The sequence below is a fragment of the Pinus tabuliformis genome, chromosome X (genome assembly GCF_031772625.1).
Source record: "Pinus tabuliformis cultivar Carrire ecotype Pingquan chromosome X, CPIR1, whole genome shotgun sequence".
NCBI lineage: Eukaryota > Viridiplantae > Streptophyta > Pinopsida > Pinales > Pinaceae > Pinus > Pinus tabuliformis.
In genome coordinates this window covers 1,660,848,047-1,660,872,718 of record NC_142308.1, presented here as the reverse complement: position 1 = coordinate 1,660,872,718, position 24,672 = coordinate 1,660,848,047, and the positions used below count along the sequence as shown (strand labels likewise).

Genomic DNA, 24,672 nt, shown 5'->3' with positions numbered 1-24,672 from the left:
TTAAGTGTTTAGGCTTGATAAGAGATCTATGTGTTTCCCTTGTCCAGTACCCAAATAAAACAATTTTAATGGATGTTGTAGTTGCTGATATCCCACCTAAATATGGAATGTTGTTATCAAGATCATGGGGAGCTAAACTCCAAGGTTCCCTACAATTGGACATGTCATATGCCACCATCTCTGTCTTTGGGAAACCAAAGAGGCTATACATAGAATCACTCATGAAATACATGGTGAGCAGTGAAGAAAAACCTCAAAATTTCCCTATTTATGCAGTCCATTCTGACATGGATTCCTTCATTATGTTCAATGATGATATAAGTCCAATGTGTGATGACAAATCTGTCTTACTTGAACAAGATCTGCATATGAATGAGAAATCAAGTTCCCAAGAAATCAAGGTTGAGAAATCAATTGATGAGACCGTTCTAGAACACAAACCAGATGAAAAACAAGACCCCCAGCTTTTAATTCCAAGTCATAAAGAGGTTGTTAAACCTCCCCTAAATCAAGAAATCCTTTGGTTTCTTGAGTTTGATGGATCAGTCAACAAATCAGGGGCAGGAGCTGGAGTATGGATTCATAACAAATAAAGCAATCGTGCAGAAGGTCGAGCTTATAGGCTTAATTTCAGATGTACTAATAATGTGGCAGAGTATGAGGCTCTTTTGCTAGGCCTCAAACTGGTAAAATCCTTACAGGCCACAAAAGTTTCAATCCTGGGAGATTCAGACCTCATTATTCAACAAGTGAAAGGCAATTTTGTCACCAATGACAAAAGACTAAGATCATACAGGTCTGCTGCTATTGAAATACTCAATGCCTTCACTAAATTTCAAATGACCAAAATATCTAGAACCCACAACCTTCATGCACATAGTTTAGCTACATTTTCCAGTACATGCAAATTGCCTTTTGAACCCAACCATTGTTTTACAGCTGAGATAAAACACAGACCTTCTATCCCAAACAATGTCAAAGATTGGCAAGTATTTGAGGATGACACACAGATAAATAGTTTCTTGACCTTGTAGCATGAATTTTCAGGTTTAAACATTGATGTTGATTCTGTGAAAGACACACAACCACTAAGTGAATATGACCAAACAACTATATCGCACAAAACAACAAATCAAATACTTTGTCCAACAACCTTTGACAAGGTAAATATACAAGAACTCAAACAATTACATTTTGATGAAATAGCTGGTACAGAGGCTGAAGTCATACAACTAAAAGACAATTTTCTACCAGCGGGCCTGACTCCTTTGGAGGACATTTTTTACTCAAATGATGTTCCTAGGAAACCAAAAATGCAACCCCTTAATGCTGCCATTGAAGAATGCAACATTGGAACTACTGAAAAACCCAAGATAATAAAATTGTCTGCATCTTTACCTCCCGACCAGAAGCCCAAATACATTGACCTCTTTAAAGAGTTCCAAGATGTGTTTGCATGGAGTTATGAGAATTTGAAATCCTATGACACCTCTGTTATTCAACACACCATCCCTCCCAAGCCTAATCAAAAGCCATTCAAGAAAAAATTAAGAAGAATCAATCCTATGCTTCTCCCTTCAATTGAGAAAGAGGTGCAAAAAATGTTTAAAGCTGGTATCATAGCACCAATCAAGTTTTCAGACTGGATTTCAAATTTGGTCCCCACAAGAAAGAAAACTGGTGAGATTAGGCTTTGTGTTGATCTAAGGAATTTGAATCAAGTGTCCCTCAAAGACAATTATCCCTTACCCAAAATGGATCACATTCTCCAAAGAGTGGTGGGGGCTTCAAGAATCTCATTACTTGATGGATTTTCAGGCTTTAATCAGATCCTAGTCCACCCTGATGATCAGGATAAAACAGCATTCACAACCCCATGGGGAACTTTCAAGTATGTCAAAATGCCTTTTGGGTTGAAAAATGCAGGAGCTACATTTCAGAGAGCAATGGATATTGCTTTTGCTAAAGAGATTCGTGATTTCCTTGTTATTTACTTAGATGACCTCACACCTTTCTCAAAGTCTGACCAAGAACATCTGAAACACTTGAGACAAATATTCATAACATGTAGGAAATATGGAATTTCCTTAAATCCTAAGAAGTCTCTATTTGGTTTGGAAGAGGGTAAGCTATTGGGTCATATCATTTCAAAGGATGGCATTAGAATTGACCCAGACAGAATACAGGCCATCTTGCAAATGCCCCATCCAAGAAATATTAAAGAATTACAAGCCTTCTTGGGAAAGATCAACTTTTTAAGGAGATTTATCCCAAACTTAGCAAAATTGATCAGATTACTAAACAACATGCTAAAAAAGGATTCAAAAGTGAAGTGGACAGTAGAAGCAAATCAAGCTTTTGAAGGTATTAAATTGGCCCTTACCCAAACCCCAGTCTTAACAAATCCTCAATTTGACAGAGAATTTATCATTTTCTCTTTTGCCTCCCATCATACCATTGCTGCTGTCTTATTGCAGAAAGATGATCAGGGGGATGAAAAACCGATTGCTTTCTTCAGTAGAGCCCTTAGAGATGCACCTCTAAAATATCAGATCATGGAAAAGCAAGCTTATGCTTTGGTCAAGGCCATCAAAGACTTTAGGATTTACATCCTATACTCCCATGTTATTGCTTATGTACCAAATGCCATTGTGAAAGACATATTGACTCAAGAAAGTTTAGAGGGCAGAAGAGGAAAATGGATTGCTAACATTTTAGAATTTGACATTGAAATAAGACCTACAAAACTGATAAAAGGGCAAGGTTTGGCTAAATTGATGTCTGAAGCAAACTTCCAAGCCTTGGATATTAACCAACTGGACAATGAACCGGAGCTGGCGACTCCAAAGATCAGTGCAGCCTTTGAACAATCCCTTTGGTATTCTGATATCTGTTATGTATTGCAAAACCTGTGTGCTCCCCCAGGATTGTCCAGAACCAAATCTAGATTTTTAAAAATGAAAGCTTCAAGATTTTGTGTTATAGATGGTAATTTACTATGGAAAAATCATGAAGGTATATTGCTGAATTGTTTGAATATGGATGAGACTAACAATGTTATGAAAGAATTTCATGCAGGTGATTGTGGTGGACATTTGTATTGGAAGTCCACTGTGGATAAGATATTAAGGGCAGGTTACTATTGGCCCACTCTGTTCTCTGATGTTAAAAATTTTACCACTTCATGTCACAAGTGTCAAATGTTTGAGGGAAAAAGAAAGTTACTACCACTCCCCTTAAAGCCTATTGCAACAGAAAGGCCCTTTCAGCAATGAGGCTTGGACTTCATTGGGGAAATTCATCCTTCATCTTCAAGCCAAATTAAATGGATCCTAACAGCCACAGATTATTTTACTAAATGGATTGAGGCTGTTCCATGCAGACAAGCAAATGATTCTACTATCATTCAGTTCCTTGAAACTAATATTCTTTCCAGATTTGGTTGTCCTGACAAGATTATCACAGACAATGCTGCTGCTTTCAGATCCAAGAAGATGGTGAACTTTTGCCACAAGTTCCATATTACTTTGGGCCATTCTACTGCATACTACCCTCAAGGCAATGGTTTAGCTGAATCATCTAATAAAAGTCTTATCAACATCATTAAGAAGATATTGGAAGAGAATAAGAAAAATTGGCATAAGAAGCTTGTAAATGCCTTATGGACAGACAGGCTAACAACCAAAAGATCTATTGGGGTCAGCCCATATAAGTTGGTTTATGGAATGGAAGCCAAATTCCCTTCATCATTAGGGGTCCCTGTCATGAAGCTACTTCAATAAAGTCAGGCTGAACCAAATAACATGCAAATAAGAATCAAACAGATAATTTGTTTACAGCAAACCAGAGATCAAGTGTACAGCAGAGTTCAAGTCCTACAAGAGAAGCTGAAGAAAGCCTTTGATAGAAGATCAAAGGCCGAAGATTTTTTCATAGGTGATAAAGTGCTTAAATGGGATTCAAGAAGAGAAGACAAGGGAAAGCATGGCAAATTTGACTCCCTTTGGAGGGGACCCTTTGTAATTCAAGCAGTACAAGGAAATAACACCTATTTCTTGAAGAATTTGGATGACACTGAAGCTGAAGAGGGCCCTATGAATTTCCGCATGTTAAAGCATTATTTTGACTACTTTCCATGTATATAGCATGGATTTTCCCTGTACATTATCAGTTGTATATAGTATTTTCTTTCAGCATATAGATATTGCAGCTTCACAAGTTTTGTAAATAAGCGGGAAAAGGCTTTTTACTTCAGAACTTCCACAATGGTGGAAGATTCCAGTTTTGAAATCCAAGGAGAAAGCTTCCAAGTTTTGATAAGAAGTCAAGAGCCAAGGCAGTCTGACCTACTGTTCTTGGTCTTTCAAGTAGAAAAACCATCCCCAAGTGGAGCCACTGTTAGCTACCTATACCAATAGGTTTCATTTTTCATGATTGGCAGGGGAAGTCCCAAATATGCTCTACTTTCGTGATGCAAAGATCTCATATTTTTGTGGAAAACACCTATCTACAGTTGATTGATACTGTCCTACTTCTAAATAGGTGATCCAACAGTCTAAGCTGGGTCATGCCATATTTCAATTTTTGTTGTAGATTAGAGAGAGAAATCTGTCCAAACTGTTCAATCTTGGCAGATCAGTAGTTAGGTAGAGAATGAAGGTTCCCAACTGCTTAATCTGGGGCCTTGGCAGTAATAAGGCTAGCCTTAGATAGAAAATCAAAAGGAAATGCAAAAAAGAAAAGAAGGAGAGCAATTGAGGGTTTTCCAGTCTAAGTGCACCCTCCTTGAAGTAACAAAGAATGCTAGGCAATAGAATGGGTAGGTAGATGGGGTTGCAGAAGCATGATTTCTTTCATATCACTGGCCTAAGCAAAGGAACACATGGTGGCCAGGGCAGATCTTCCTATTCAGCAATTTTGTGGCAACAAAGTGAAGCATGTCTAATTTCCCAATCATTCCCTATCAAACTTCTTTCTAACATCCCACTATCACCTTGGTTCATGACAGAAATCAAACTCATTTGTTGATTCTTGTTATATAGAAGAGCCACATTTCTTGTGTAAAAATCTTTTCATTTTGATCTACTCTCATAACTAAGTTTGTTCCCCAAAAACTTAGTGTTTGCTTCCTCTCTTCCATATCTCCCATCCAATACTAACTACTAACTCTATCATTACTTAACTCCCTATGTTCCCCTTTTCCCTATTATTATATCACTATTGTATATAAAAAACCCCAAAAATATGTATATACCCCTTCCCCTAGGCAATATAGCCTTATAGCTCCAAAAGGTCAGAGCGTAAAGGAATTGAAGAGCGAAAGGCAAAATAGCGCTAGAACTATGTCTCGGGATTAAATCAAGACCTGCTTGGTTTAACAACCCTAACTGCGTTTTATTAACCAAATGTCCAAAACCCATTTTGTCCATAAAACATTACAAAAACCCAAAAACCCGCTGATGGCTAAAGTCCCGCTCTGGCGCGCATTCCCAGAAAAAATAATTTTTTATTATCTGCTCCCCGCCGTATTGTCCGATCGGATCTGCTCCCCGTCAACCGTCGGATCTGGGCCCTCCCATCCGACGGTCCTCTGCAATATCGGGCTGCCTCCGGTGGCGGTACTTTAGCGCCCGAAAATGTCAGAATGATGACGTAGGGTGCTGGACACGTGTCACAATTTAATTGTATCGGGCGGCCTCCTGCCAAAACCGCGCCCGTACGTTAAGCGGTCCGAAATTACCGCTTACCACCTTCTGTTTACCGCCCGCCAAGTCAACCCTACGTCACCTCCACGCCATTGCCGAGTCAGCACCACATCAGCGCCCAACCCGCCATCGCTCCGAGCTGTCTGCCATGTCCCCCGTCCACGTGGACCCCTCACAGATCGCCACGTCATCATTTTGCACCATGACCTCACCTACGACGTCATCCGACAAAAGCGCGCCAAAGGCCAAATTTTCTATATTTTTGCCCAAAATCACGTTTTTTCGCATTTTTCACCAAAAAACTACTCTGCCTCCTGCATGAAATTTCACGACGTTCTCGTCGCAAACCTGCAGAAACTGATTCAAAGTCGTGGCCGCCTAGAATTCAGTTTGGATAAGCCTCCACCCATCGCGCCGTGACCAGGTATTTACCAACTCTTTCTGCACCTGGTTCAGTTGGTTCTTCGCTGTAAAAAAGGCCCGGAACTGCCTTTTTTCCTAAAAACTCAAGCTTCCTCGTCCTGCAAGTGATTCAATTTCTTCCAAGAGTGACCAATTGTGCCCCTTTTTACACCAGAACTGCCCTGTTTTCGTTGAAAATCCTTTTTACCTCAATTCGTCGCGCAAGGTCACATTTGCCGACATTCCTAAGTGAAATTCTGCTTGAAAAGCACCAAACACATGGATACATCGGTAGCTCTAAACATTCCACCTTTAAATTCCCCACACAGAGAGCTAGAATGGCTGCCCCTGGCTGATAGATACTACCAGATGGTAGAAGTAATCCCAGATTACAGCAGGTATCATATTCATTTAATCAATGAACTAAAAGCCAAACATCTCAATGGAACTGATATTCTAGGGATTTGGGACTCCTATTTCCCCATTTTCAATCTTCCTCAAGTCAATGTCCTCCCAGATTTAATCCATCGATGCAGTGCCAACTATGATCCATGTCAGAGAGCTGTTCTCAGTCCCTCAGGCTCAGTCTTGTTCTATGTCACCCCTGAGGCTATAAATCAAATGCTGCACTTTCATACTATAAAGCCATTGACTCCTCTATCCATGATGCACTTGATAGACCAAGGAGGCAAGCTGTCCAGTGCCCAAATCGTAAAGATTAATCAACTATTCATTCAATCAAGCTCTCAAACTGTGAGGTTTCCTCCTATTGTAAATGTATATCTCAATGAGTTGGGCAGGATTCTTGTGGATATGATTAGTTATATCCTGGGTTACAGGTCAACTGAGGATGTTGATGAAACCATTCTGGCTATGATGTCTGTCTTCTCCCCTGGAAAGCCTCCTTCGGTTCACTATGATTATGCTACATTCATTGCCAACAAAATTCACGAGCAATTAATGAATTTAGAGAGGGAAAGGATGTTTAGATACACTTCTTACATCTATCACTTGTTCCTATTTAATTAGCCTGACAGCTTCCCTATTACTCTCAAGAAGTTTGATGCCCAGGGGAACCAAAGGTCTGTGGTATTTTGGTCTTCAATCTTTCATCACACATCTTTTTCACCATATAGCTACTATGAATTCATAGACCTTTTCATCCATCCAGCCATGTCCTTGCTGTTGAGTTCTCCTCCTCCAAGATTGACAGATGAGATGCAAAGAATCCTCCAGCTCTCAAAGGCCTACAGCATTGGGGATTGGTACTTTTACCAACACCATACAGTGATCAGGATATATGGTTGTGAGTTAGCCCCATACAGGCTACCAAGATATGTCCCTATGAGACTTTTTGCCTTAGAATATTTCAGACAGTTTGGAAATGCAGACATGATCCATTTCCACAGCAAAAATAAAAAGGCACAGCTCAAAGTCAAAAACCAGCTAGGCCCATTTATTTATAACAAAAGAGAAGAGGCATGGCAAGAAGCAGATAAGATCCTGAAGTGCCTCGAGTTGCAAACCAGTTTCCTCTGGTTACCCTATAACCCCAATCACTTCATTAGTCTTAGAAGGGTCATATACAAATTGGCTAGCTATGATCATCTCAGGTTACCACATATTGAAAAATATGCAAATCAATTAGAATGGAAAGAGGGCACCCTAGAAGAGGCAAGTTCTAAAGAGGAAATAACACAAAAAGCAGGAAAGAAACTTGAGAAGGAAGCTAACTTGGAATATTATGGACAGGTTTCTTCTTTTCATCATACTCAACTTGGAGCAGCTGCCTCATCTTCTACAGCTCCCCAGCAAGCAGCTCAAACCACTACTCTAGCAGCTAGCACAGATAAGGGGAAAGAAATGGAGCAGGAGCAGACACTCCCAACAGCAGAACAGCAGAAAGAACAGACAGAACAGCAAGAAGAAATGGCTGAGGCCCCTGTATCCACAGAGCAACAGGTTCAAGAAAATGTGCCTCCAAGGCAGGAAATAGCAGTGGATACCTCGGTGCTCCAAACCCTGATGAATGAAGAGAGAGCCAGGAAGAGGGATAGACAGCAAGAAACTCCCCTTACTACATCAGCAAGTCAACAAGGGGAGAAAAGGCAAAGACTAAACCCTTTTTCTGAAGAAGAGATGCCTATTGGACCATCCATGGGTATGGGCCCCCCTAGTATGGAAGCATCAGCCAGTTCCTTCCAGTAGGAACAAGAGAGACCACTTGGAGGAGAGGTCAGCTCCTCAAGCCAGCAAAGAAGGGCGGAGTCTGGAATCAAAAAAAAAATTATGGATATAAAAGCTAGGAATGAGCCAGTCAAAATCCAGCTTTACAATCATTTGCTCAAGATGGCTCCCACCAATCAACAGAGGCTCATGTCATCATATGACATTGCAGAGGGGAAGATGACTATGGTCCATTTCATGCCTGCCATGCTGCAGCCACAGTCAGCTGCAGATTACATCAGAACCAACCTAGAAGTGTTTGCAAAAGACATCCACCCAATGGACCAAATAGAGCTACATAAGCAAACGGGTGAGATGGTCTACTCTACTCTTGCAGATAAAACACTTCTAGCACACAAACTGCAAAATTCTCTCCATAATACTACTGCCCAACTAGAATTGGAGAAAGCTTCTTCTCAAGCCAAAGACAATAGGATTAAGTCTTTGGAAGATATCATCATAGAGCTTGGGCATGACCCAAGTGATCCCAAAGCTATGCAGGCGCTGATGAAGAGAAAAGCTGAAGATATATCAGCTTTGAGGAAGATGGTCAAACTTCCAGCAACCCTTCACCCGCAAACAGAAGATGTTGCTCAGCAGAGAAAGGATCAAGATGTAGCGGCCATGCTGTTGACATTACACAAACAATTGGTAGAAACAGAAGGACGATTGGTAGCAACAGAGGGTGCATTAGAGGCAGCCCTGAAACAAAAACAAGGAGAGCAGATACCTCAACCCTCTCAACCAGTAATAAATCTTGAGGAGTCTCCTCAAATTATAAGTCCTCCCCTCGTGCAAACAACAGAAGCAAGTGCCTCAATTGCTGGGCCTCAAGCCACAGAAAAGGAAACAGCAACAGAGCAAGTCACAGGCCTCGGTATGCGAGATATGATGAAGGAGATGCAAGCTCTTGAAACCCAAATGATTGAGCTGAAGGATGCCAAAGAAAAGCTGGCCCAGCTGGACGAGAAATATGACAAATCTAAGCAGCAAGTGGCAGAAAAGACCAGGGAAGTTAGGACACTAGAAAGAAGGATCAAAGAGCTTGAAAAGGAGCTCACCATGAGCAAGGTCATAACTGAGGTCAAGAAGATCCTGTGGGCTAAGATTGGCCAGTCAATCACAGATCGGTGGCAATACATAGAGACAATTCATGAGCAAATGGATCTACTGAACAAGGCTCATGCTGAAAGTCAAAGGGCCAGAGCTTCTCTGGGAAGTATGCCTGATATTGCTACCAGGATGATCAATGTCCTGAATAATAGAACTAGCCTTCAATTGGCAACAATAGGTATCAGGGATAGGACTGATACAATTTTGTTAATCAAAAGGGTGCTCACCCTCCGGAACTATTTGCAGACATTAGAAAGAAAGTGCCAAGATATTCAAGTAGAGGTCAATGCTTTTGCCACCAAAATCACAGCATTACATGGCAGAGGGCTTCCCAGCCTATTGACCAGTGTAGGAAGACTGTTGTCCCATGAACAGTATGCTAAAAGGGTCAACAATTATGCAGCTAATCAATTGACAGCTACAGCAAGCAGTCCAGAAGGAGTTGGGCCACCATCAGGGCAAGAGATTTATGATAAATTAGAGAATTTATTCTTCATTGAACATGAAATTAAGCACCTTTTTGAAGTGCCCCCTAATTATTATAAGTATACAGAGGCAGATGAGACCTTAATCAAGATGCAGAGACATCAAATGCCCACTGAAGAGTGGTGGATGAATATGATTAAAACTGTGCTTTAAATCAAGTCTAAATTTTGGTCTAAAAGCTTTTCACAGCAACAGGAAAGCAGTTGGATGAGGTGGACAGTGGCTATGCACAGCTTGAGCATCACAGATGAGCTGTCCGAATACAACAGTGCCCTGACGCGGTAGCATAAAGGCAAAAGCAATCGAAATCGCCGCAAGGAGCTCAGATGGCCCATAAACCCAAAAGTCAAGAATTTCTGACAAACAGCAAGCAACTGTTGTATATTTATTTAAGTAGCTTTTAATTTTGTAAGAAATATCTTAGGAAGTTGGTAAGAGCAATTATTGTGCAATAACTCATTATTGAGATATTTTTGTGATATTTTTTATATATGCACCCCCGCATAGCTTATTTGGGTGGTTGTTGCTCAGTTGTTCAAGAGAACTCGGCTGTATATCCTCTGAAAGATATAATGCAAAGGAGCTGTTGGTTTCCAAAAGAATGAGTTTGGCTTGGACGTGATGTGATGAAACTATTGACTGCTGCAGGATTCTCGTGTTATGGCGTGATACAATAAGTGTTTTCTAACTGTATTTGTGTTTCATTTCTTGCATAATCTATTTATGATGTTTGGTGATTAGTCTTGGTAGAAAAGAAAAAGAATAGTTCAGGATTTGTCCATTAAGAACACCCTAAACTCAATCTTTACTACTAAATATGTTTTCTCCAGGGTTAGCTGCGACTATGGAATTCTTAAATGCTCCTATTTGCTCTAATCACATGATAAGTCTGTATTCAGTAGTTCTCACTTGCTGCTGATTAGGATTTGTCCGTTATTCCCTGTTACACTGTGAAAGAACTCTTAACTGCCTTTTCTGGTGTGATTTATACTGTTTCTTGTCTAAAAAAAATCAAAGTTTGTATCATGAATACCCATCTGGCCCTGCAGTGAACCTCTCTTTATCATAGATATCAAATGCTATTCATTTCTGGACTCCACATGCCCAATGGATTGAACTCTCTTTGATGCTTGCTTGCCCTTCTTTGAACAATATCCGACAACCAAAATTCAAACAAAACTCTCACCTCATAACTAGCCTAAAATCTTCAGAAAACAAAGTTAAAACTAAAAAGAGAGAGCCCTCTCTGATTACAGGTAGGCTAGAACCTGTAATCCAAAGCTTGGTTAGTGTTTACCCCGGCCGTATTCCCTCAGGAGTCAAAGGGAACAACCTGGGTGTTAACAGAAAGTATGAACCTGAAAAGGATGCATGAGTTGGAGTCACAGCTCTTTGTTGCCAAAGAAGCCTTGGTCAAGTATCAGCTTGAAGAAGAGGTAAGCCATTCCAGTTTTTCTTCAAATTCCTCTAAGAATGCTTATATTGGTTCTTTTGAAAAACATACCAAAGGCATAGGTTCCAAGCTAATGTCCAAGATGGGCTATGAAGGAAAAGGCTTGGGTAGACATGCACAAGGTATTTTTGAGCCAATAATGACTGAGGAAAGGCCTAAGTATTTGGGTCTTGGCTATGGACAAGCTTATGGAGAAAGTTCCAGAGCTGCCATGAAGGCCATTAAAACAGATCCAAGAAGGGGTTGCAATACAGAGTGTGAAGATTGTATTCAGAAGAAATGCAATAGCTTGAAACATCATTTGCAGGATGCAGGTGTTTAGAAGCACACAATTGAACGAGAGAGTTGGGGAGACTCCAACAGCCTTGAAGAGATTGATGGTGTTCTAAAGGGAGCCACCTCTTCATATGCTTCACCTCCTCATGAAGGCAATAAAGGTGAAAGAGAAAGGTATAAATCTGGTTCTAAACTTTTTCCTTTTGATTTTTCAAAGCATGGTAAATTTCCACATATGTATGGGAAAAGAATTGCATGTTCATTTTGTCGTTTGGATAACCATAATGTTTCTAGATGTTGGAAGAGAATGGCCACATACAGGAAAATTTTGAACGAAAAGAAGCAAAAAGCCAAAGGTCCATTGGACAAGGCAAATCATGCTGTCAAGAGGATGCACATGCAGTGCACTTACTACCATAAGCAAGGACATCTTGCCGCATAATGTTGGACTTTGAATCTAGCAATGCTTCCACCAAAGTTGAAGAAAGTGGAAAGAGAAGATGGCAGAAATGGAAAGGAAGATTCCATGATTGATGTGTTTCAGGATGATTCACATGTTGATGCTGATGTGCAGACAAAGGTAGTACCTTTGAAAAGGATTGGTGAGGAATGGTTAGAGTTCTTATCCGATTAAGATTGCATGTCTATTGATGCATCTATTTGCATTTATTTGTTAATGGAATGCAAGTTGCAGGATTTTACCAAGTAGGTGAATGGAGAAGTTAAGCAGGAGACTCACTTTGTTGCTGCAACATTATATTTCATTTCAACTTTGAAAGTACAGTGTGCTTAAGCGAAATTTGGAGAATGAAATGCATGCTTAAGCTTGAGATGCATGAACACAGGGATGTTGATGATTCCTTGTTTTTGAACATGTCTGTGTAATTAACTTGCAGGGTTGATTGCTTTGACATACATGTGATGCCATGATTGACTTGGGAGAAGTTAACTTGGTCTCCAAATGGAGATAATGATGAAGTGTTTCATCTTTTGAAAAAGATTCCTAATGGTCTTTTCTACATGCTTGACTTGAAGGGTCATTTGTCTAAAGGCATATTTTGTGGGCTTGTTATCTAGTCCATCATTTGTATGTAGATGTAAGACATGGAGGTGTTCAGAAGATGTGAAAATCTATTTCTTTTGTTGAAGCAAGAGTTTAGGCCATCTAGTTGTTGTCTGCGTTTTTGTTGTTGTTAACAATTGTTGTTGGTAGCTTGTCCAACAGGTGCAAATGATAGTTTTGTGGAGCAGATGTAACTCCACATTGGTTTGAGCCACCTTGGATCAATGATCAAGGTAAAGAAGTTCAAACCACCTTCTATGACCATTTCAGCAGAACTTCTGCAGGAAGGCAAGGAGGAAGAGAGTTCTTCCCAAGAAGACCAGCCCATCCAGGAAAGGAAGTGGTCAAAGACTTTGGTTTAGAGGCACTATGCAAGGCAAGTGTGTGGAGGCTGAAAGAAGAGGGTGTTTTTACTCTTAGGTATTTTTCAGATCAGTATATCAGTCTTTTGGAGACCAAAAGTTCTTTAGTGGGAAGGCATGATCCAAAAATGGATCCTGAATAAACCTCTAAGTCTAAAAAACTTCATATAAGAGGTAAAAGGTGCCAAATGACACAAATACTTTGTAAATCAAATGAAAATGAAAGTCGTAGGTTGCTCTCGGAAATAGCCCCATTGCATAGATCTTTTCTTCTGAATCTACTACAACTTGAATGGGCTAAAATGGACTTAGGATGCAGAAGTTATCGCATGTAGAAGATGCCCAGTTTCTTTGGAAAAAGTGGCAAAATCTTTTAAAAATGGCCTAAAAGGCTTTATGAAGAAAATCGCATTGGAGGAGGATTTAAGTGAAAAGGGGAAGCACCCCCATTTGTCGATCCCCGACAAATTGGGTCGAAGGAAGGCACATGCGCATATAACATAAAGGCGGGATCCGGCCACCGATATTGCGATCACCGATATCAGCAGATCGCAATCAGCGATACCACGAGGCAAAGGTGGGACCCCGGGCGATGCAATATCGCGATCGCCGATATCGGCAAATCGCAACCGAAGCTACACAGAGGAGTGGGGTTATATATATATATATATATATATATATATATATATGCACAATGCGATAGCCGGACCTGATAGAGCTATAAACGATATTCCATAAAATTTGAGATCCGTCAAACAGTAGTTTCTATGTATTTTCACATATTTCGTTTATTAAACGAAATATGAAGGGAAGTGTCGATGCGATGAAAACTAGACCCGAAAGGGTTTATTAATGCTACTGAATAATATTTCAAGTCTGTCTAAATCCATTTTTCCGAGTTTTTCAGTGTTTAATGCATTTATTCTATAGAAAGGAAACAAGCAGATTTCGGGAGGACTGCAGGCGGTAGATGGTTTGGATCGAGCTCCGCTCAATCCCATACAATGGTTGCCACATGTCCAAGCTAAGGAGAGAGAAAACCACCCTCATTGGGTGGTTAACACCCATACGAAAGAGCCGCCTGAAATGAACCACCACCATTGGATCCAGATCTCCTAGATCAATGGTGGGGACGCGATAAACGATTTAAAATGCAGACCCGATGGAATATAAGGCGGAGTTCATAGTTTTTGCAGTCCGATAAATAGTGTTTTGGCGGATTTTTCTGTGTTTTGCAGCATTTTTCTGTGTAAACAGAAAACGGCTATTTCTAGGGATTTCAAGTGTTGATGGGTCCATTCCGTTACAGAACAGGTGGCCACCATCCCTGAGGGAATTTAGCAATGATTGCTAATGATCAAAGGGGGATTCGAAAGGCCGAAGAGCCCAAAGAAGGAAAATGAACAAACAATCACCAATTGGCTTAAAAGCCATGAATGTAAGTGACAGAGGGGGTTTTTTGGAGTTATTGCTAAAGTGAAGCCAAAGCATGAAGCTGAGGCGTAAGAGAGCAGTGCGAAAAGGCAGCAGCATAACAAGCAGTGCAAAAAGAAAAAGTTGAAGCATAGAGCAGCCGAGGGAGTCACTTGAAGTTCAAGTGAAAAGCCAGAGAGCTGAAGGTCGCAAAGGGCCAAGAAGCCAGAGTCGAAGAGACAAAGCCAGAGCCAGAGCTGAAGAGCTAGAGCCGAGAGCTAGAAAGTTGAAAGCTTCAAGAGCCAAGGGATAAAATGATGTCTGAACCCACTATTTTTGCGGAAAACAGCAGGATTTGAGCCAAGGGCTTGTAAAAAGGACTTATACCATAATCCCAGAGAGCCTAGTTGAGTTGACTAGAGCTCATGGAGACGTAGACCAAGAGTTTTGGGTGAACTCCAAATTAATATTGTTGTTCTGTGTTTGTTTTTACTGCTGCATTATTTACTGTTATATGTATTTATATATCAGTTCAAGCACATTTACATATCAGCACAAAAAGCAGATTTTAAAGCATATAATCAGTTTAAAACAAATACCAGCATACACCTTCTGTTCAAACACATATCTAATTCCGCATTGGTTAATCATAAAGACTTGGGAATAAATAAGCCTTGGAAGTGGGATAGGTTCTTGTAAGTTTTACAAGAAGCCTAAGTGCCCCATTTTCAGATCATTACCACTCTTACTCGCACATCGCAATTTTCAAATGGCTACAATATAGGATTGTGCTTTCTATCAAGCGAAATGCGATTGCGATTGTCACAATATCGCATTTTGCAAATCATTAATGGGCATTGTAGTGGCATAACTTAATTACTTGCGAAGTTTGCGAAGTGCAATTTGCAAAATGACAAGGTGCTTATAATTGGGATATCGCAGCAGGAGGTTTGATCGCGCATCGCAAATTTTTAAAGGTGTTTTATGATAGTCACATGGAAAAGTGTGATTTGCGATAAGGATCTCGTCCTTGGGTTGTTTTGCGAGATTTTTCAAGGCCATTTATTAGAGTTAGGTTTTATTGTCCTAAGACTAAAAATTTAAAAAGGGTCCTCATTTATATCTCTAACCTAGATATTGTTATTCATAAATGGGGGGGTTGTTACATAGTACAACATAAGGTATAAGTGAATCATATAGCAACTATGAGCTCTTATGGCACAAATTTATAGGATAGGATCTTGCAGGAAGGACAGAGGGATGACAGTTATATGGAGATTATGCACATGTTACAATAGAGTATAGGTACAGGTGATCAAGATGCAGACTATCGTCTCACGGTAGATGGTTTGGTGAGATTCAGGGATAGGATCTATGTGTTTGATTGCAGTGACCTCAAGGATCTTATATTGAGGGCGTTTTACATCAAGTGATACTCAAGTCACCCAGGATATTAGAAGACATTGATGGCAGTGAAGAAGTTCTACTATTGGATGAATCTGAAGAAGGAAGTGGCAAATTTTGTGGCTAGATGTTTAGATTGTCAGCAAGTAAAGGCGGAATATAAGCATCCAAGTAGTCTACTACAGCCTATTTTGATTCTGGAATGGAATTTGGAGGTCATCTCCATGGATTTCATTACAGGTCTTTCGAGGACAGTGAGACAACATGATTCTATTATGGTCGTGGTTGACAGGTTGAGGAAGGTATCTCACTTCATTCCAGTGAAGACTACATATGCAACTAGCAATGTGGCATAGGTTTTCATCAAGGAGATCATGAGTTACATGGTGTTCTGAAGAAAATTGTGTCAGATAAGGATGAAAATTTCACTTCCAAGTTTTGGAAGGAGCTATTTGAAGGCTTGGGTACAGATTTGGCATTTAGTACAACCTATCATCTGCAAAAAGATGGACAGATAGAGAGGGTTAACAAGATCTTGGAGGATATGTTAAGGATGTATGTGATGCACCAACAGAGAATATGGGAGAAGTATATTCCATTGGTTGAATTTGCATACAACAATGATTATCAGGAGTCATTGAAGATGAGTCCTTTTGAGGCACTGTATGGGAAGAGTTTTAATACTCCCATCAACTGGAGTGATCTAGTGAACAGGGTACTTATTGGACCAGATATGTTGCCAAACATGGAACAATAAATGCAGGTTATAAAGAAGAATCTAAAGGCAACACATGATAGACATAAGAGTTATGCGAAACAACACAGGGCATTCAAGGAGTTTTAGGTTGGGGAGCATGTCTATTTGTGCATCAAGCCCAAGAAGAGATTTTTGAGGATTGGATCATGTGCCAAGTTGGTACCACGATTTTGCGGGTCTTTTGAGATCCTTGAGAGGATTGGACCAGTGGAATTTCGACTTACACTACCTCCAACAGTGAAATTCCATGATGCTTTCCATGTTTCATCTCTTAAGAGGTATATAAAGGATGTTGATCATGTTATTGATTGTTCTTTATTGCAGGTGAAGCAAGAAGGAGAATTCCAATCGAAGACCCAATGCATATTGCAACGGAAGCAGCTCATTCTCAAGAACAAAGCCATAAAGCAAGTTAAAGTGCAATTGAAGCAGTTTGGGCCCAACGAAGCTACATGGGAGATGGCAAATCAAATGTGGGCCATGTATCCTTCTTTGTTTGCTGGTGGAGGCAAAGTAGTTTTGGTATGATGTTTGGTATATGTTTAGCATATGTTTTGTTGATGTTTTGGTATATTTACATATGTATATGGATGTACATACCGCCATGAGCTAAGTTATAAAGCTCCAATAGGCGGTATGGTTGTTATCTTATGTTGTCATGATGTTTTGCTTTTGAGCAGGTCATTCATTGTAAATATTGCAACGAGCTAAGTTATAAATCTCCATGGGTAATATGTTTGCTTTTCAGCAGTTTTTTTGAGTTCTAATGGTAGAAGTGTCCTCAGACACGTAGTTTTATTAATAAGAAAAACAATTACATCTGGAATTTTGCAAGAGTTTACACCCTAACAACAAAACACTCTTGCAGTGAGCTATTTATAAGCTCAATGTCCTAACTACCTCTAATTATGGATCACTTATAAAATAACAAGTGTCAATTTATAATAGAAGTTATTCAAACAACTTACTAATAATTCTCCTAAATTAGAGCCTAAGATACGACACATTTGTAGAGTCATGTCCTTCTACAACAATATACTAATTCTAAATGTCTCCATTTAATAATTAAATATTCTAGATTAATAATTATTAAGTTAATATCTTAAATTAATAATTATTTTATTCTAACTTAATAACCTATGATAATATTTATTTTGGATCATTTAACATTCCCCCCTATGATCCAAAGATACATTACAACAGATACCAAGTTCATCCCTGAACTTAGTAAATTTTATTTTGCCAAGAGGTTTTGTGAAAATGTCGGAGATCTGATAATCTGAAGGACAATAAATTGGCTTGAGGACATCTTTGGCTATGAGAGATCTGATATGATGATACTTGGTGTCCACATGCTTTGTCTTTGAATGAAAAATTGGGTTCTTAGCAAGCTTGATGGCTGACTGGCTGTCAATGAATAATGACGTAGCTTCTGCCTAAGAAATGCCCAAGTCCTTCAAAATTCTGTGCAACCAAACAATTTCACATGTTGCTTCTCATGCTGAAATGTACTATGCTTTTGTTGAAGAAGTGGCCACTGTAGCTTGTTTCTTACAACTCTAAGACACTATTGTTGACCCCATGTTCATTAAATAACCTAATGTTGATGCTTGATCATCGATACTTCCAGCAAAGTTGGCATCTGAATATCCACCAAGTACAAATTTTTTAGTCTTTATGTAAAGAAGACCAAAATCTTTTGTTCCTTGGATATATCGAAGAACTATTTTTGCGGCATTCCAATGGTTGTCTCCTGGTTCCTGCATAAAACATGAAAGAATACTAACTGCATAGGATAGATCAGGGCGAGTATTTGTCAAATAAATCAAGCCGCCAATCAACTGTCTATAAGTAGTATTCTCCACCTTTCCCCCCCTTCAAATTTTGAAAGTGTCAAGTTTTGCTCCATGGGGGTAAGCACGGGCTTGCAATCCTGCATTCCAAATCACTAAGAACCTCTGTTGCATACTAACTCTAAGAAATGAAAATATGATGTGGATGTTGGAAGACTTCAACTCCAAGATAGTAATGAAGTAATCCCAAATCTGTCATCTTAAAACCTGCATGTAACTATGTTTTCACCTTTGCAATATGATCATCATTGTTTCCAGTAATGATCAAATCATGTACATACATAACAAGAATCATCAGATATTTACCCTGTTGTTGCACATACAATTTATCATCAGATTCACTTTGTTGAAAACCAACTTTCCTAAGGTATTCATCCATTTTTGCATACCAAGCTCGGGGAGCTTGTTTTAACCCATATAAAGCCTTGATCAATTTGCAGACTTTATGTTCTTGCCCTTCAATTTCAAAACCGGGTGGTTGTTTCATATATACTTCTTCTTGTAAATCCCCGTTGAGAAAAGCACTTTTTACATCTATTTTATGAACTTTCCATCCTTTTTTAGCGGCCAATGCAAGTGTTAATCGGATGGTGTTCCATTTAGCTGTAGGAGCAAAAGTTTCCTCATAATCAATGCCTTCTTGCTGCGCAAAACCTTTAGCCACAAATCTTTATTTATACTTTTCAAGTTCTCCCTTTTGGTTGTACTTAATTCTGTAAACCCATTTGCATCCTATGGGTTTAACATTTTGAGGACAATCAACAAGTTTCCAAGTGTTGTTCTCAATTACTGTTCGATATTCTTCAATCATATCTTGTTTCCATTCTTTACGTTTTATTGCTTCGTTGTTTGTGGAAGGTTTAGTAAAATCATTTGCTATCAAGGCACAATTTCCTTCACTTATGTGTGACTTCCTTGTTCCTGTTTTATTCTGCTCATCAGGCCTTACATCTTTCAAAAGTTGAACCGCCCATTTTGGTAGTTGATGCTCACTTGTTTGAGATTCTGAAAAGTCACCATCATTGTAAAGAGGATTAATATAAACTGATGTTCGTTGATCAGTTGGAGATTCTGGAGGTGGAGAAAGGGTACCGTCTTTTGACCAAAGGAAAATTTATTGTGAGCAGGGACGTAGTTTTTGATGAAACAGAGAGTAAGAGTGCTGAAGAAATTGAAATTCTTCTTCAAAAGTTAGAAACTAAAGGCATTCAAAGAAAATGAAATATGCAAATTCAACCAAATTCACCAAATTTGTATGAACTTGATTTTCGTTCATCTAAAAATGATTCATCCAATCCATCTACTTCAACAATGCCATCTGGATCTTCGAGCAGTTCTTCTGACTTTTGAAGAAGACTTTCGATTTCTTCAGCACTCTTACTCTCTATTTCATCAAAAATTACATCCCTTCTCACAATAAATTTTCCATTGGTCAAAAGACGGTACCCTTTCTTCTCATCAGAATATCCAATCATTGTGCATTTCAAACTTCTTGAGTCAAGCTTAGTTCTTTTTTCTTTCGGAACTAAGGCATAACATACTGATCCAAAAAATCTAAGATGTTTAACTCGAGGTTTGAAACCAAACCAAGCCTCATAAGGTGTGATTCCGTCTAAACAAGTAGTTGGAGATCTGTTTCTTAAGTAAAAAACTATATGAATTGATTCTGCCCAGTATGTTGGACTTAACCTTTTGAAAGTTAACATAGATCTCGCCATTCCTAACAAGGTGCGATTCATTCTTTCTACTACTCCATTTCGCTGTTGAGTGTAAACATTTGTAAGATGTCTTCTTATGCCATGATCACTGAAATAAGTTTTGAATTCATTTGAAGTGAATTCTCCCCCATTATCTGTCCTGAGAGTACCTATCTTTTCTTTGACTTCATTTTCAAGTTTGAAAAAAATTTTAAACTTTTCAAATGCTTCTGACTTTTTCTTTAAGAAATAAACCCAAGCCATTCAACTGAAATCATCAATGAATAGTAAGAAATATTTGCAACCACCGAATGAAGTTTGTAGTGGTCCACAAACATCATTGTGAACTAGTTGCAGTAGTTTGGTTGCACGCCATGAACTTGTTGGAAAACATTCTCTACTTTGTTTTCCATAAATGCAAGCTTCACATTTGCATTTTCCTTTTTGAAAGTTGGAAGTCCCTTAACCATCCCTTGTTTTTGAAATTGAGAAAGACTATTAAAATTTAAATGTTCATATCTTACATGCCATAATCTTATAGGTGAAATTCCTGTAGTCACTGCCCCTGCAAAATCAGAATGCCTTGGAATAATTGTCCCTTTCATCCTAAGCAATTTTCCATCTTCATAACATGTCATCATAGTTTTCAAGCTACGTTTGACTAAATTAATCTTAACTAGGCCATCTTCCATAATTACCTGATGTCTTGCTTTTCGAATCGTGACTAAAGATAATAAATTTTTCTTAAAGGTTGGTACATACCATACATTTGAAATCATTTTCTCTCCAATGCTAGGGAGAGAAACTTTCACTGCACCTTTTCCATAAGGAACATGTTTTGTATCATCTGCAAGAAGATGGCATTAAGTAGGCAATCTTGAAAATTCCAAAAAAAATCATGTCGACAAGTCATGTGTTGAGTTGCCCCTGAATCCAAGATCCAAGCATCTTCATAATCACTTTTAAGATGGGATGAAAGTTGTAATACTGAGGAAGAAGTAAACACATCTTATGAACTATCATCATCTTGATCATTTGTAAATTGTGTTGAGTGCTGATGAAACTTGGGGACTTTGTCAATAGAAGTTCGACAATCTTCAGCATAATGTCCAACTTTGTTACACCTTCAACACACAATTTGACTTAAGTCTCTTCCTCTTCGTGGAGACTATCCTCTGCCTTTGCTTTGACTTCTGTTTTGAGGTTGTCCTCTACCTTGATTATTATTTCCTCTTCCTTGAAAATAGCCTCTTCCTTGACTGTTTCCTCTGCCTTGAAAATTACTCTTGCCTAAATTGTTTCCACTATTAAAGTTGTTTCCTCAGCTTTGGCTTCAACCTCGACTTTGTACATTATGTGCTGCTTGATTCTGATTTAAATTCCCTCTGTCTCTATTTCTAGAACTGTCAGCTGATGATTTACTAGTGTTGGCCTCTGCGAAAAAGACATCTTCACCAACTTTCTTTTTCTTCCCAAAGGTTTTATCATGTTCTTTCAAAATTTCGCATAGCTCATCAAACTTTAGCTTCTCTAACTTTCCAGTTAATTGCAGAGTTTCCAAAAAATGTGTCTAGGAAGAAGGAAGTCCAACAATTAAAATTGTGACCATAAAACTATCATCTACTGCTTGAAAACTAGCATTAATGATTTCCTGCTTTATATTCTTAAGTCTGGAGATGTATTCAAGAACATCACCTCCTTCAGTCAATTTTTGTTGCAACAATTTTAATTGTAGATCAACTTTCTTTGATTCAGGCTGAGTATCAAAAAAGTCTTTGAAAATTCGCAAAGCAGACCATGCATATGTAGCATTTTCTATATGGACATACATTTCATCATTAACATAAGATTTAATGAGAGCTAATGCTTTGGCATTCTTAACTTCCCATTTTTCTAGTGCAGTTGCATCTGTGGGTTTATTTGGCTTAATATCACCATCACATATATCATGCCACAGTTCATTATAAATGAGAGTGCTTTCGATGAGGCGTTGCCATGTTTTGTAAGATTTTGTGCCTTCAAGTTTGTCGGAATCAGAAAACAAATTAATCAACTTTGACATTGTAGTGTTGAAGCTTCACACCAAGAATCAGGCTCAGAAAAAATATCAAGATGGGCAACACACCATGCAACACACTATGCAAAAAGAAAAAATGATCTATTGAGGCTTGGCCTTGACTCTCGTATAGTCGTTGAAACAGGAGAAAAATAACTAAGCTTTGCACTTGGCTCTAGTCAATTTCTCAAAAATTTACAAGGTAACTTTCGAAATTTGACTTTTACAATGCTCTTGCAAATCCTGGTAAAAAAAATGTTACCCCCCCTCAAAGTAAAATTACTTTGAGTTACAATGTCACACTTATCTCTCAAAATAAAATCTCCTTATTACTCCAAAAATTTACTGCCCTAAACATTTACAAATAATAGAAAATTCCTTATCTCTCCAAATTACAAATTAATCCATTTTTAAGTTCTTTTAAACTCTCATTCATTTAAAAGAACTTTATGAAAGTCTCTAAAACTTGCTTTGAAAAATGAATGGAGGTAATTTAATGTGTATCTCCCTCTTTTTTTTTGAAATGTAAAAGCACGCACTTAATTAATAAAATGAATTCTTAGCACACAACACCCAATATGTATGCACATCAAAAAAAAATAAAAAATTAACCCATTCAGATAATTATCGCCAAGCTATTTTCCGATATATTTTCAAGCTGGAAACTTCCACGCATTCAATTTGTGGCTCATCCCGGCTTCTTGCTGGCTGGCTGGCTCACACTAGCTTTTTGCTTGCTGGCTGGCTCATGCTGGTCAATTATGTCAACCCACATTAATTTCTAATCAGAGAATTGATTTTAGTTAAATTCAGCTTGGGGTTGGACTTGATACTGACTCAACAATCTGTTTTCGATTTGTTTCAGCAATGAATAATGATCTATCACTAGTAGATTACATAGTTGTCTCATCACAAAAACATGCAACATTTGTTCCACACACAGCTAGCCATTACTCAATCAAACGGTTTCGGAAGGCTCAATGCCCTATTGTTGAACGATTGACCAACTCTTTGATGATGCATGGGCGTAACAATGGAAAGAAGTTGATGGTTGTACGAATAGTCAAACATGCTATGGAAATAATTCATCTCCTTACTAATCAGAACCCAATACAGGTCATAGTGGATGCCATCATAAACAGTGGTCCAAGAGAAGATGCCACTCGAATTGGTTCAGCTGGTGTTGTTCGACGTCAAGCAGTTGATATATCTCCTTTGAGACGTGTAAATCAAGCAATCTTTCTGCTCACCACCGGTGCGCGAGAAAGTGCATTCCGAAATATAAAAACATTAGTGATGTGCCCAAGTCTATAGATTGGAGGACGAAAGGTGCAGTGACCGCTGTGAAAGATCAAGGCAAACACGGCACTTCTTGGGCTTTCAGCGTAACTGGAGCAGTAGAAAGCATCCACCAAATCGAGAATGGCAATCTTGTTTCCCTTTCCAAGCAACAACTTATCGATTGTAACAAACCAATCATACCAAGAGAGAAATTATTGAAGCGAAGCAAATAAGACACAAAAATTTTTTATAATAATACAAAAATTGATTTTCAGATTTAAAAATCTAAAATCGATAAAATAATAAAATTTCTTTTCTTTTGAACACAAAACTGGACAATTTTCATACCAATCATTTGTTGATTAATTCAATGGAGTTTTCCAAAAACTTGTAGAGATGGAATATCCTCCTCACATCAACTGCATACCTGAAGCTCTAATACCACAATAATGGTAGAAGTGTCCTTAGACACGTAATTTTATTAATAAGAAAAACAATTACATCTAGGATTTTGCAAGAGTTTACACCCTAACAACAAAACACTCTTGCAATGAGCTATTTATAAGCTCAATGTCCTAACTATCTCTAATTATGGATCACTTATAAAACAACAAGTGTCCATTTACAATAAAAGCTATTCAAACATCTTACTAACAATTCTCCTATATTAGAGCCCAAGATACGACACATTTGTAGAGCCATATCCTTTTACAACAATATACTAATTCTAAATGTCTCCATTTAATAATTAAACATTCTAGATTAGTAATTATTAATTTACTATCTTAAATTAATAATTATTTTATTCTAACTTAATAACCTATGATAATATTTATTTTGGATCATCTAACAAGTTCTTGGTGTGGTTTAACACCATGGACAATGTTCCCCAAGGGCGAGGGGTCTGTAACATCCCTTGATTAAAAGTTCATGTAATAAAAGTTAATAAAGGCAAAATAAGACCATGGTTAAGGGACACTTATTCCAAGTTGAATGTTGGGCAAAGATATCCTATTGGGCATCACTAGACGTGTTTATGGCTAAGGGAAATTGGCAAAGGCAATGGCTAAGGCATTAGAAAGGGAAAAAATGTATTTTGTCACATGTATTTATGAAAATAAAGGA

At 38.5% G+C, this 24,672-nt stretch overlaps 1 pseudogene; it reads left to right on the top strand.

The window, feature by feature from the left end:
* The window catches only part of LOC149146381 (small ribosomal subunit protein uS7 pseudogene), a 73,571-nt pseudogene extending 49,991 nt beyond the window's left edge, over positions 1–23,580 (top strand).
* The last annotated feature ends 1,092 nt before the right edge of the window (positions 23,581–24,672 follow it).